The 15,669-nt window shown below is 40.1% G+C and overlaps 1 pseudogene; it reads left to right on the top strand.

Annotated features, from left to right (window-relative positions):
• Window positions 1–3,823: 3,823 nt before the first annotated feature.
• Window positions 3,824–15,140, top strand: LOC132904200 (uncharacterized; annotated as a pseudogene).
• Window positions 15,141–15,669: the final 529 nt, after the last annotated feature.

Below are 15,669 nucleotides of genomic sequence, written 5' to 3'. Positions count from 1 at the left end.
AGAGTGTCGGTCGAGATGCTTAAAGCAGGAAAAGGCGTAGTAGCTAGTCAGTTGTACTGCCTTTTCAATTTGTGTTGGAGAAGCGGCCGAGTACCAAAAGATTGGTGTAAGGCTGTTATCGTGCCACTTTACAAAGGAAAAGGGTCACAGCTGGACTGCAAAAATTATCGTGGTATAAGCCTGCTTAGCGTCGTCGGCAAATTGTATGCTAAGGTATTGATTAATAGAGTCAGGAATGAAACTGATGACAAAATATGGGATGCTCAAGCGGGATTTCGAAAGGGAATGGGATGTACTGATCAGGTCTTTTCCTTGCGGTGCATAGCCGAAAAGTTTTTGGCCAAGAGTCAAAAAGTCTATTGCACATTCGTAGATCTGGAAAAGGCCTATGACAGAGTTGAGAGGAATAAATTGTGGTCAGCACTTTCTATGCATGGGGTGAGCAGTCTCTTAATACGAGCACTGAAATCCTTATATGAGGATTCGAGTGCTTGTGTCAGGATAAACGGAGCGCACACTGAGTGGTTTAAGATTGAGAAAGGCGTTAGGCAAGGATGTGTTGCGTCACCGTGGCTGTTCAACCTATTTATGGATAGCTGTTTGACAGATTTGAAAGAGTCTAAAAGTGGATTAAGGATGAATGAGTTACTCGTCAAATGTCTGCTCTATGCCGACGATCAGGTTATACTGGCGTCATCAGCGGAGGAGTTACAGGAGATGGTAAACTGTATGCATGAAGCTTTAAAAGAGAAAGGAATGAAAGTGAACGTAAGTAAAACTAAAACACTGGTTTTTGAAATGGAGAAAGAAATGACAGCATGTAATATTTTGATTGGAGGAGAAAAAGTGGAGCAAGTGAAAGAGTTTGTATATCTAGGATCAAAGTTTACATCAGATGGCAAGTATGATAGTGATATTGAAAGGAGAGTGAACGCGGGGAACATGGTGAATGGAGCTTTGCATGCCTTTATGAGCAGTCAGAAACTATCCAAAAAGGCTCGACTGGCTGTGCACAGGGGCGTGTTGGTCCCGACATTAATGTATGGGAGTGAAAGTTGGGTATGGCAAAAGAAGCATGAAAGCAGAATAAATGCAGTGGAAATGAGAGCGTTAAGGAGTATGATGGGTGTGAAATTGAGTGACAGGATAAGGAACAGCGTGATAAGGGAATGTTGTGATGTGAAAGAAGATGTAGTTACAGGAATAGAAAAGGGTATGTTAAGATGGTTCGGTCATGTGGAGAGGATGAATGAAAGCAGGTTGACTAAGCAGATATACAAGGAGAGTGTGGAGGGAAAGGTCGGAGTGGGAAGACCTAGACGAACGTATCTTGATCAAATTAAGGACGTCCTGGTAAAGGGTCAGGTCAAAAGTACCCGAAACCGCCGAGCTTGTATGAAGAGAGTTATGAATGTGGACGAAGCGAAAGAAGTATGCAGAGATCGTGGCAAGTGGAAAGAGGTAGTCTCTGCCTACCCCTCCGGGAAAGAGGCGTGATTTTATGTATGTATGTATGTTTGCTACATCGACGTATTCGTGAAAAGGTTTCGCGTTTGGAATTTTCTACCTTCGCTGAGCTTATTACTATGGCCCGTCGCATTGAAGATATTTTGGATGAAAGCCGAACATCGACCAGTGATGTTAAACCGTTATGTTCGACCGCAAAGCCTACTACTGTACCTATTTCTCCGACGGCTTCGCAGTCGACAATATCTTATAAGAATAAATCTCGGCCACACTGAAATTACTGTAAAAAGTATGGTCATCTGAAATATGCCTGTGAAAAGTTAGCCAAACAGAAACTTGGCACTGATGGAGAACCACGCGTCTCAACTATCGCGTGTTTCGGGTGCGGTGCGCCTGGCGTGATCCGATCCAACTGCTCGACTTGTAAAAAGACAGAACCGGTTCTAGTACGAGATCCGGCTGCAAAATCACTACGTTCATCGCGTAGTTAATCAAACTCACATTTTAACATACATTTATGAATAGGATAATACATAGATAATAGGGTGCCAGTCAATAAGTGGCCGCAAGTAATTTTAATTAAATTAATGTTAATTAATTTTCCAAAAAAAATTTCGTTCACTTGTTTTTTAAATAAAATATCATCCACATCATAGAAATGTATGTAAAGAATTCGAAAATCAATGGGTGCCGTTACACACTCGGCCGCAACTACTACGCAGCCAGGTGTAAACAGGTAATATTTTGGTCTATTTATACGTTCATGTCGTACACGCATGTTTTTTATATCAAATTAAAGCTAATTTTTTTTTTAATATGATGATATATCGCTGCCTGTGAATAAATGGCCGCAAATTAGGGTTGCTAGCTGTTAAAAACTCGAGGTATCCGAGATAAAGTGAAAGAGAGTTAGCGCGTAACGCCACTTGTTAGACAAGGATGGCGAGTACCAGCTGTGCGAGTATTTGAAGCCATTGCGCACGCGTATAGATAGGGTTCTCAACAGTTTGGAGTCAAGAGAATAAATTATTGAGCCAAGAAATTGTTTGTTTGTTTGTTTGTTTGTAAACTCTTTATTGCACATAAAAATAAATAAAACAAATTGCAAAACAGTTATTGGATTTAGAAGAATATGCGGTACAATGGCGGACTTATCCCCAATGGGATTTCTTCCAGTCAACCAAAATATAAAGGAAAATCCATAATTAAAAGGCAGCGCACATAAAAAGCATTGAGATGCAGAGAAATTATTCTGGATCTGAGTTAATTTTTCTTGGTTCTATGCGTAGTATCTTTTTTGTAAAAAAAATAAAACATACTCAAAATTCTATTCTTTATAAGTACGCTTTTTTCATTTTTACTTGATCAATAAACAATGTTTTATTATGAAATAAATATTTTCTTATTTTCATTTTTTTTTGCAGAATATTAATTACTTAATTATAATTTTGGAGTAAATGTAAAGTCGTTCGTATTACTGTTTGCATCGCTGGCTGAGAACCCAATCTATTGACGCGTGCGCAATGGCTTCAAATACTCGCACAGCTGGTACTCGCCATCCTTGTCTAACAAGTGGCGTTACGCGCTAACTCTCTTTCACTTTATCTCGGATACCTCGAGTTTTTAACAGCTAGCAACCCTAATTTGCGGCCATTTATTCACAGGCAGCGATATATCATCATATTAAAAAAAAAATTAGCTTTAATTTGATATAAAAAACATGCGTGTACGACATGAACGTATAAATAGACCAAAATATTACCTGTTTACACCTGGCTGCGTAGTAGTTGCGGCCGAGTGTGTAACGGCACCCATTGATTTTCGAATTCTTTACATACATTTCTATGATGTGGATGATATTTTATTTAAAAAACAAGTGAACGAAATTTTTTTTGGAAAATTAATTAACATTAATTTAATTAAAATTACTTGCGGCCACTTATTGACTGGCACCCTATTATCTATGTATTATCCTATTCATAAATGTATGTTAAAATGTGAGTTTGATTAACTACGCGATGAACGTAGTGATTTTGCAGCCGGATCTTAGACTATTCCGTCCGTATCAACTTCGTTTCAATCTGTTTCTGCAAATAGTGTTAATATAGATTCGCGAGTGCGACCTTTGTTAGAAATAGAAATTTATGGTGAACGTGGTAAAGTGCTTATAGACACAGGTGCCAAACATTGTATAGGCAGTGTTAGTCTTAGAGCTCATTTAGTTAAGTATGGCCATAAGTTTGAAAATGTATTTACTGAGCTTAAATACGCGGACGGGCGGGCAGTTGCGCAAATTGTTGAACGTACGCAAGTTAGGGTTAGGGTACGCGATGTCTCTTTAGATGTTATGTTTATAATGTTGCCCAATGCTACTGAAAGTTTGTTGGGAATGAATTTTATTCAGGACGCTGGCATGGTATTAGATTTTTCTCGCGGTATATGGTTTACGAACCACGATAGGGCCCCTCAGCCCATCGTGTTTGAACCTAATGGTGGTAGGTCATACGTACCTCTGCATTGCTCGTCTGTGGATCTTCGCGAGGATGAAGGATTCCACTTAGGTAAGGACGAACGACAGCAGCTGTCCAACCTTCTAAATGTCAATGAGGACATTTTCACTCCAGGGGGAGGACCCACTCAGTTTGCTGTTCACCACATTGATACCGGAGATGCCAGCGCCTTAACGCGTTACGTGGGTAAATCTCCTGTTATTGCGCATCAGCGCCATCGCGGTAGACCAGCCAAGTCACAGTCGGGTCGACCATGTAACTTGGAGGGGGAGGATATAGCGGGCAACATTGTAGGCCCTTCCGGGGAGACATCGCGTCACCCTCCGCCCCCCTCGTCCATACCACGCCGTTCCCAGCGCCCGCGCAGAGGACCGCCCGTGCGCCTCATTGAACAAGTCAGTCTTTAAACAACGCGCGGACCGGTGCGGTGTGCACCTCTTATTAGCGAGCGAGTTTTGTTATTTCTTTTTATAAGTTACCGAAGTAAAGTTGTTATCCCGCAGTTGGCTTTTACTTCTCAATCTCGCCCCGCTATACTTTGATATTTTTGCGTTACGTCGAGTTGACTCTTTAATGTAAAATGGACCTCCCATATCGACACCGACTGTGTGAAATGGGTATACATCTTGTAAACGGCATTTAGGTAAAGAACCCATCTTAGGTTGATTAATAGAGGGCCTATTTTTAAAGCATCTAATACATCTTGACAGACGAGACCGTATTATACACCTGGCAGCTACAATCCAATATCTTTGAGCTAGTATATTTTGAAGTGACCTAGGCCCAGTATGTAAATAGACAGTGTGATAATAGTCTATCAAAATATTAGTAAAGTGCGAATTTTTAGGCAAAATCACTGGGTGACGTTGAGTAAATGGCAAGTCTGCTTGTGAAAGTCTACCCCCCACCATGAGGAGACCACGGCTATCTATGAACGGGTCGAGTTTACGTAGACTTTGAGAGCATTGATTGCCTTTCTTTAAAGATTCAATGTCATGTTGAAAATGATTAAGTTGAACTATTTGAATAACTTTATCATGAGATTGATTTAATTCAGCGGTAAGCAAGGCACCTTTTGTTCTATTAAGGGAAGAAACTATAGAATTATTTATGAATCTCAGACACCAAGCAAATACACGCAATAATCGATTAAAATTTGAAAATTTAAGAATTATTGAGTAAAAATCCGTTTTTACGTTGGAACCTTCACTCAGCAATGTATAATTATGTTTGACAGGTTTGAGTTCTAATGGTTCACCTCTAAACTCATCAATTGTCCGCACCGGCCATGTTTGTCGTGGTTCATACAACCAGTGTGGGCCACGGAGCCACTGATCCGCGATCTCAAGTAATTGCGCCGGGGTGGCACCGCGAGAGCACACATCGGCGGGATTATCAGTACCATTGACGTGATACCACTGCAGCTCATATGGATTTTCATTAATTTTAGTAACCCTGTTAGCAATAAAGGTTTTTAACTTGAATGCAGGCGTATTTATCCACGTCAGTGCCACCGAACTGTCGGTGAACGCTAACACCTCATCGATCTGCACGTCTTTAGACAACATAGCCACCACATAGCATAGAACCTTTGACAATAAATGAGCAGCTATCAATTCAAGACGAGGGATTGATACTGTTTTTAAGGGCGAGACCTTAGATTTAGATAACAGTAAACTCACGCTCACATTCCCATGTGCATCCTGACTGCGAATATACACGGTGGCTGCGAATCCAGCCACTGAAGCATCACAAAAACCTACTACTTGAGCTACCGTATGGTGTTTGATAAAAAGATGCCGATTATGTCTCAATTTCGATAACAACGGTATTTGAGATGAATAGGTTAACCATTCATCAAGTAAAGTCTTAGGGAGAGAATCATCCCATCCTAGTTGCGCGCACCATAGTTTTTGCATAAAATGCTTAGCAAGGAATGTGCATGGCGCAGCGAATCCCAAGGGATCAAATAGCTTAGCTATTTCAGAAAGCACCGAACGTTTCGTGACATTCGTTGTCATCTGTGTAGTACGGAAAGAAAATGCGTCTTCTTCCGGTAACCAATGTAAACCAAGGATTTTAATCGACAAGGTTTTACCATCATCAAATTGAACCGGGGGCTCGAGTTGATCGCTAGGCAGTTTTTTGAGTACCTGAACGCTATTACTCGACCATTTACGCAATTCAAATCCGCCCAATTTGAGTAATTCAACAAGCTCTTGCTGAAGTTTCAATGCTTCTTCTACACTATCTACTGACCAAAGGAAATCGTCGACATAAAACCCTTCGCGCAGAGCGCGGGCAGCGTCGGGAAAGCGACTGCCTTCGTCCGCAGCTAACTGTTGCAACGTACGGATCGCCAAAAACGGGCTACTCACTACCCCGTACGTCACTGTGCACAGTTCGTACACCTTTATAGGTTCGCTGGGCGAATCACGCCACAGTATATGCTGAAATTTACGTTGAGATGTATCAATCAATATACAACGGTACATCTTTGAAATGTCACCGCACAATGAAATTTCACGTAATCGAAAACGAATTAATAATTCCACAAGGTCAGCTTGCAGTTTTGGACCTGTGTATAAAACAGAATTTAAAGATTTATCGTTTGTAGTTGGACAGGAGGCGTCAAAAACTACACGAAGTTTTGTACTACTACTGTCAGGCTTGTGAACACAGTGGTGAGGGATTACGTACCCTGACTCCACTTGTGAGACGTCACCGACACAAACCATGTGACCGAGTGAAACGTACTCATCCATGAACTTTTTATACTCTCCTCGCAAAAGAGGTAAACGCGATAATTTTCGTTCTAAATTTTGATATCTTTTCAATGCAATTTGTTTCGAATCACCTAAATCAGCGTTTGGTTTAAACGGGTAACTCACCACGTATCGACCGGTACTATCCCGTTTATGTTCCTTAACAAACATATGTTCGGATATGACGTCTTCCGGGTTTTTAGGTAAGTCACAAGCTAAAGTTTCAGTCTCCCAAAAAGATTGAATTAAGTCATGAACCTCTGCTGAACTAGTAAACATGCAAGTCGACACATTTTGAGTATTATTATTTAATGTCATCTGACCGGTAATCACGTAACCAAACGCACTACTTAACGCCAAAGGTAATCCCTGTCGTGACGGATGATATTTACCACCGTCATAAATTAATGGAAATACGTCACTGCCGAGCAGCATATCGATGCGGCTCGGGTAATAAAAGGTAGGGTCAGCTAACACCAAATGTTTATATTCGAATTTTAATTCTTCCGACAAATCGACCGATGGCATATCACCAGAAATTTTTGGAATTACTACCGTTTTAATATTGAAAATGGGGTTGTTGGATATGGTTGGTTTGATTTGACATAAAACCACACCTTGATCACGAACAGCTGTTCCTCCTAAACCCAACAACTGAGTGTTGCACTTTTGACGCGAAAGTCCTAAACGTTGTGCACAATCATTTGTCATAAAACTGGTTTGAGAACCACTGTCGATCACTACACGTACGGGCTGATATTTGCCTAAAACATCAGATACATGAACAACCGCAGTACCTAAAATTACTGTGGACCCAGTAGAACACGTCAATGAAACTTGAGTCCCATGATTATTGTTAACATTATCATAACAAGAACGATCACTATCCGTACTCACTAAATTCATTTTAGAATCAACATGTAACGTGTGATGATGTTTACTTTTGCATACCGTACACGTTATCTTTGACGGACACTCGCTAAGCGCGTGACCTTGACGGAGACAGTTCTCGCACAAGCGGAGTTCCTTTATTTTGTTTACTCGTTGCACCGGTGTCAACGCAATGTATTCGTAACATTTATAAATTGAATGAAAAGGTTTATTGCAATACAAACAGCCTTTGTTTGTAGGCTCAGCCTTAACAGTGGCCGCATTACTAGCCAAACACGTTTTTGTATTGATATTTTTCGTGTTAGGTTTACCACTAGATTTATTTGAAAACGAAGACATAGACAACTTACTAACACCGGGCTTAAAGGTACTTGTACTTGTTGACATTTCTAACATACGGGTTTGATTGTTGACAAAATCGATTAATGTTCTAATAATAGGTATTTCCTTAGAATCAATTTTTTGTTCGAATTCACGTCTAGAAACCGGGTCTAAATTACGAAGTCCGATATAACATAGAATAAATCCCGCTAAATCATTTATTTTCAACAATTCAAGGGCCTGAACACACTCCTGAAATGTTTCTAAAAATGAATTTAATCCGTTTACAGACTCATTAGGCAACGGCTTAAACGCAAACAACTTATCCAAATAACGCGTGGCTATAGCACGTTTGTTTTCGTACCTGTCACATAGACTTGTCCACACGATGGTATAATTATCATTCGATACAGGCAAACTTTTAACGATTTGAAGCGCAGGTCCGCTGACTACTGACAATAGATAATAGAATTTTTCGATATCGCCTATCGCAGTATTTGTATGGATCAAACTCGAAAATGTATCACGAAATGTAACCCAATTCTCTAATTTTCCATCAAAATGCACTAACTCGATTTTAGGTAAACGAGGCTGGGCGCCGCGTTCCGATCCGTTTTTTATTTCACTATGTTTCGACGATTTTGAGCACGATTCATCAAACTTTTGAAGTATTCGTTTTATCTCGAAATAAAGATCATCGAAAGCATGTACTTCTTGATCAGAAATAATATAACTCGGGTCACGTTTCAATTGCAACGCGGTAATTTCATCGACAATTTTTTCAAATATCTCACGCGTGGACTCGAGGTCAGTGACCCGCACGGACAATTTGCTAAGTTCGAAACTATTGTTCTCTACACTTTTAGCTACATCATAATATTGTTGAACACGCCTAAAATATCGTTCTTTTCGACTAATAAGTGTATTAATTTTTATTTCAAGTTCCGACAACGGAGCCATTTTGAATTACGAACGAAAATGGTAGGTAGGTATAACGCGTGCCGCAACACAAAAATACACTAAATTGAGTCGTAAAGATATTAAATATGATAGAAATAGATAAGTATAGATGTATTACTACGTATATAACTATAATATTGCAACAAATAGAACTATTGAATGAATATTTGTGCAAAATATGAGTTGAATAAAACGTAAGTAGGTACCTACAAGGCGTAGGCTAACAAGTGAAATAATGTGTATTTATCTATTTTGATACCCTGTTGAAACGCCAATTACATATCCGGCTCGAAGAACCAAATTATGTTGCGTAAACTAATGCTTGTTGATATAAATTAACACCCAAAATAGAAACAATGCCGACTAAAAGGAAGGGGTAGGTACTTACAGGTAATTTTTTTGTGAATTTGGCTTGCTGTTAATCTTCTGTCCCCGGGGCACTGTTCCTTGTCTTAGAGGTGAATGAATTGAATAATTATCACACAGCAGTAATCACTTTTGGGTATTTTTGAGTATTTTTAATTTTGTTATGCGCGCGAGCTTGCGTGACTTCGATCTTTTATCGACTACTTGTTGGCGCGACCGCCCGGGAGGGGGTTGCAATCTTGACGTGTAGATGTCACAGGAAGATACTAGATGGCGTTGTAGGTAAGGAAAAGTATTTTAGTCGGTTACCTAACAGTACTAAATTCAATTATTATTTATAGTTCCGTCAAAGGTCAGCGGTGGCAAAGTGTTAATGTCAATATTATTAATCTGATAGAAACTGCCAACTACTATAGCCTGACACTTTTTAACATTAACAGAAATGCCAAATCGATTAGACCAGTCTAGGACTCCATTTAAGTTTTGATTCAGCAAATCAATGGCCTGTTCCATGTTATCAATATTCGTCTGTACGATCGCGTTCATATCTGCAGTCATAGTTTTAAAATTCTTACGGGTTAAAATAGCGTGCACTGTGGTTCCACTAGATACACACACACATGCATATTTAAACAGAATAAATATTCCATCAAATGAATACGGTCTTTAATACCAATGATTACTAAGTAAAACAGTTTATTATTCTATGACATATAACATAACAAAACAGAAAGAGACGGTAATCAACGATGGCCGAACTGGGCCCGATAATTGTCGATAGAGATATAGTCGTCTCTCATTATTTGCATAAGATTTGCCTATTAGAAGGAAGCCTGCGACTGCCAGACTTATATCATTTCAATAAGGTTGAAAGTTTGTCTGCACACGACCCTAACATAGGTAGTGGTTCCTTTGAAAGTTATTGGGTAGCAATTTTATTACTTCGTGTGAGCAAGTGAGATCTAAGATATATTAGATAATCTCGCTAGCTCACACTCGCTTGTGCTAGTTACTAGCGGTACTTGGATTCCGAAAAAAAAAAATTTTGTGTTACTGACAATTTTTAATGTTTCAAGGTGCCATTTGAACTAAGTTACTGACTGACTAACTAACTAATTTTGCTTATTTATTTCGGATAAATACGGCTTTCTTGCTGTCTGTCTGTGGTGTAGTCCCTCACGGTGCAAACTCGACGAACAATAACCACTGAAGCATCGAACTGTTCCGCAAATTTTCAGGTCGGTATGAAGCCATTATTTTCGTACTGTTCCACCATGGATCTCCGCTGTGTGGCGTGTCGCTGTGTTAATAAGCGAACGACGGCCGCTGCGCGGCGAATTTTTGCACTACCCTCTTCTTGATGACGCGTTACCCAACGCTTCACCGCTTGTTGTTTATTGTGTTATTTGTGTGAATGTGTGAGTGATAGCTGTGACTGCAAGCTATAAAGTTTTGCGAACTATGACTGCAATTATGAACGCGACCGTACATAAAGCTGCAAGTCGTTAGCATAGAAGTGATAGAAACAGTTAATATATGATGAAAGCAAGTTAAAAACTGAGAACAAAATAGGAGACAAAATACCGCCTTGTGGGACGCCAGCTTTCAATTCGCACCAATCTGATTCATCCGTACCGTTACGAACCTGTTGCCGGCGTCCATGAAGATAACTGGAGAACCAAGAAATCACTGAAGAAGAGACGTTGCAACGGGAAAGGGTGGCTAAAAGGATATCAATGTCAACAGTATTAAATGCGTTACTAAAGTCTATTAATACTAAAATTGTGACTTGTTTATGTTCCATGCCCGTTCTTATGTCTTTTAATATTGATCTCCTTGAGAACAAAAAAGATGCTATAGACTATAAAAGAGTGTTAAAAGAAGCTGATTATAAGATACTTAATTGCATAGATACCTACCACTGTACTAGAGAGAAAGATAACAAAAAATCCATAATTGATCACGTCTGCTCGAGCCTAAATCCCTACAAATTAACGATTATTGATGTACCGATATCTGATCACAAACAAAAAGTTGACTTATCGTTCAGACAGTCGGTCAAGGTAAAAAGTGTGTAACTGCTTTCTTAGATCTAAAGAAAGCCTTTGATACTGTCTCCATACCCATTCTTATGCAAAGAATGGAAACTATTGGTGTAAGAAGCCTCCCTTTGTCTTTATTCAACGATTTTCTCAGCAATCGTACACAAAGCGTAAAAGTAGGTAATTATATCAGTGAAGAATCTTCTGTTACATTTGGCGTTTCTCAAGGCAGTGTTCTGGGCCCCACACTCTTCCTTATCTATATAAACTCTCTTTGTAACTTAAAAATTTCAAATGGTAAAGTTTTCTGTTACGCTGACGACACAGCAATAGTGTTTTCGGGGGATACATGGGACGATGTCCGCAAAAGTACTGAAGAGGGCCTTACTAAGGTAGCCGATTGGCTGAGATGTAATTTATTAACTTTGAATACTACCAAAACTAATGATGTCACTTTCTCTAACTATAAAAGCTCTCAGCCAGTTAATTTTGAAATAAAATTACATACATGTGGCTCTGCAAAAATAGATTGTGACTGCGAAACTATCAATAAAACAGATAAAGTCAAATACTTAGGTGTACTTATTGACCAGCGACTTACTTGGCATGACCATCTGGACCTCGTCATAAGCAGAATTCGCAAAATGATATGGATTTTTAAATCTTTAAGACATGTCGCTAATAAGAAATTATTGAAACAAATTTATTTATCACTTGTGCAATCCATCATAGTTTAGTGTATTCCGGTATGGGGTGGAGCTACTAAAACGAAAATATTGGAGGTCGAAAGGTCCCAAAGAGCCTTATTAAAAGTTATGTGCTTTAAGCCATACACATTTTCCACTTCTTGTCTATATAGCCTGTGTGATCTACTCACGGTTCGTGGACTATATATTTTGAATACAGTCCTCAAATTCCATGGTACTGTTCCATTTCAACCAGATTTGTTACGCAGACGACGAAACCATGGCGTTGTCCCACTGCCTATTGTTAAGACCCTTTTTGCAAGACGTCAATACACTCGACAATCGGCACTTCTATATAATAGAGTAAATAGAAAAATAAATTTTTACCCCCACATTAAACATAATGCTAAAATAATTTTGACTACACATTTAAAATCTCTAAACTACGACGAAATTGAAACCCTGTGTGAACAATTAAACATATAAATAATAACGTAAAAAAAAATACACACATTTATACCTACACTTACATAAAACAGTTACTTAGTAAAATTGTATTAAACAAAATTAACATTTAGACTCAGTTAATATTTGTACTATTAATAATAATTAAGCTTTAAATATGTACTACGTAAACTTAAATACTTGTTGTTATTGAAGAGCGGGATCTCCTAACACAGGTAATTCCTTACTTAAAAGGAGATCTCGGTCACAAATATGTTTGATGTAAGTTGGTACAGAAATAAAGAAATTATTTATTTAATTTAATGTACCACAATCCTGGGTACAATTGCGGGATCGGTTTTTGTAGCCAAAATTTTTATTTCCCCGTTTGTTGTCAATTCTATAAGCTCTCCTTCCAGCTGAGATGACATTGCTGTGTTGACATTTGAAAACGGATCTAACACCCAGTCTGGTATTTTCAAGTTCAAAATGTCCTGGTATCGTTCGGTGAAATCAATGTGGAGGTTTTCCAAATGTTGGCAGTAGGCAAACAATTCGTCGTTACTGCATGATACTGATAAATTTGGGAAATTGTGAAACTCACGTCTGCCCAGATTCTTTTTGTGTAGAAGCAGTATGGCTGCGAAAGCAGCAACGACGTTTTTTGTTTTAATTAAATTTAGTTTATCGCCTTGCAGTTGAAGATTCATGTCGTTGAACAATTTATACAAGTCTGTCATGTAAGCTATATCATTCTTTGACGTTATGAGCTTGTCTTTCAATTCTGTATCTTTAGTTTCCAAGAACTCTATAACAGAGTCAAACAGGTTGTCAAATCGAGTCAGACAATTGCCTCTTGATAGCCAACGAACTTCAGTATGAAACAACAAACGGTTGAAATCCTCGTCATTAGTAACACAAAGCTGATGAAATAATCTATCATTCAAAGAGCTGTTGCGGATTTTATTGACTGCTTTGATGACATATTGCAGTGATTGAAATAGTTTTTCACTTAAGTTTCTAGCTACTAAATGTTGTCTATGAATAACGCAATGTACAGCAAGGACATCTGAAATTTTATTTTTTAAGTACGCTATGAAGCCTTTAAGGGGGGGGAAGCTAGGGTATGGTCTTGGTGGGAATTGCTGTTTGTGAGGACAGTGTTACCTACAAAATGCCAAGAAACCTTCTGCTGTGTTAAGTGGCGAAACACCTTTTTATAAAGCAGAACCCTGGCCAGTCCGAGTCATCCACGTCCACGCCGTCCCTCCTGGGAACTGCTGCAACCGCACCGCCGTGCGGCCGCCACCCTGAGGTGCAGCTGAGCTGAGGATGCAGGGCGAAAGGCGAATCTTCTGCGCCTTAAAACAGAATTTACTCACTAGGGAGGAAACCCGAAACAAAACCGAGCACGCTCGCATGCTCTAAGGTGGCAGCCCCACCAGCGGGCTAGGATATAGTGGGCTAATCACTCGCTTACCCGAATATACTTAAATTGATTATAGAAACAGAAATAGTGCAAAACCGGACCGATCATAATACGACGACCTTTGGCATGAAAAAACGGACACGAATTGCTTGCTGGAATGTGCGAACACTGAGCGAGGATAGCCGACTATCAGATGGAGTTGTATCTGGAACAGCCTACGTGAAATTGGAGTCCCCGAGAAAATCACGAACTTGATAAAGGCCCTCTACGGAAATTATTCTTGTAGAGTGACCCACAACGGCCTCGTCTCGGAGGACATACCGGTTCATGCTGGTGTGCGGCAGGGATGTCTTCTTTCGCCTCTCCTCTTCCTTGTCGTTCTCGATGGCATTATGCATGACACGACCAACAACAAGCGCCGCGGCATAGAGTGGGGCCTCTCCAATGTCTTAGAAGACTTGGACTATGCCGATGATCTATGCCTGTTGAGTCACACACGCGCCGACATGCAGGCCAAGCTGGACGACCTACGACGAGAGGCTTTGAAGGTTGGACTAAAAGTGAATATCAGGAAAACCCAGGAAATGAGGTGCGGGGCAACTGGCTATCGGCTACCATTGCTTATCGGCACAGAGGTTGTGGAGAGAGTCCAAAAGTTCACCTACCTCGGTAGCGTAGTGTCGGAAACTGGAGGGACCGAAGAGGACATCACTTCGAGAATCGCCAAGGCAAGAGCGACCTTCGCACAGCTCCGTCCTGTATGGCAATCACGGAAACTGACTAGAAGAGTTAAGCTCAAAATATTCTGGTCCAATGTGAAAACCGTTTTGCTGTATGGGTGTGAGACGTGGAAGGTCACTAAAGACATCTCGCACCGTCTCCAAGTCGTCATTAACCGCTGTCTTTGCCGTATTCTCGGTTTTTACTGGCCTGAGAAAATCTCCAACGTAGACCTGTGGGAACGCTGCGGTGAGACTCCGATCGACCAGCAGATCAAACGCCGCAAATGGAACTGGATCGGCCACACGCTCTGAAGGGACCCCGAACACATACCGAGGCAAGCCCTAGACTGGAATCCCCAAGGAAAGCGTAACGTGGCAGCCCTAAACAGACCTGGCGGCGGACAATCATCGCAGAGGTGAAGAATCTAGGGAAGACTTGGAGCGAAATAAAACGCGAAGCTCAAGACCGAGCGGGATGGCGACGCACTGTGGATGCCCTCTGCCCCAGCTAGGGGACATAGGACCTTAAGTCAAGTAAGTCATGAAGCCTTTATGGCATCCTGTTATAGCCGGAACGCCATCCGTAGCAACTGAAATAATATTTTTCAAAGGAATCCCTTTCTCATCGCTAAAATTTTCCAATGTATTGAATATGGTTTCACCTTTTGTATCGGTCTCTAAATTTCTAGCAAATAATAAATAGTTCTTCACATATTTTCTCATCTTTAATAAACCTCACGTAAGACAACAACAATGCTTCATTAGTTGGTAAAGTGGACTCATCGAGCTGAATTGAGAATTGACTTGTCCTCAGGTGATCGCACAATGATTTTTCAATGTTTTCTGCCATTTCATCAATTCGTTTTTGCACAGAATTATTACTCAAAGGAATTTTTCGGATAATATCTGCGGTTATGAAGCACAGTAATTATTACTTCATTTATTGCTGGCAATATTAACTCTTCTCCGATGTTATGTGGTTTGCCTTTTTGAGCAATTAACAAAGAGATATTGTACGAAGCTCGAAGTCCGTCGTCATCTTGCTTAGCAGCCGCCGAAAATAGTT

Source organism: Amyelois transitella, chromosome W (assembly GCF_032362555.1).
Source record: "Amyelois transitella isolate CPQ chromosome W, ilAmyTran1.1, whole genome shotgun sequence".
Lineage (NCBI taxonomy): Eukaryota > Metazoa > Arthropoda > Insecta > Lepidoptera > Pyralidae > Amyelois > Amyelois transitella.
Note: the sequence above shows the minus strand (reverse complement) of the source record. Positions and strands in the feature narration are given on the sequence as shown.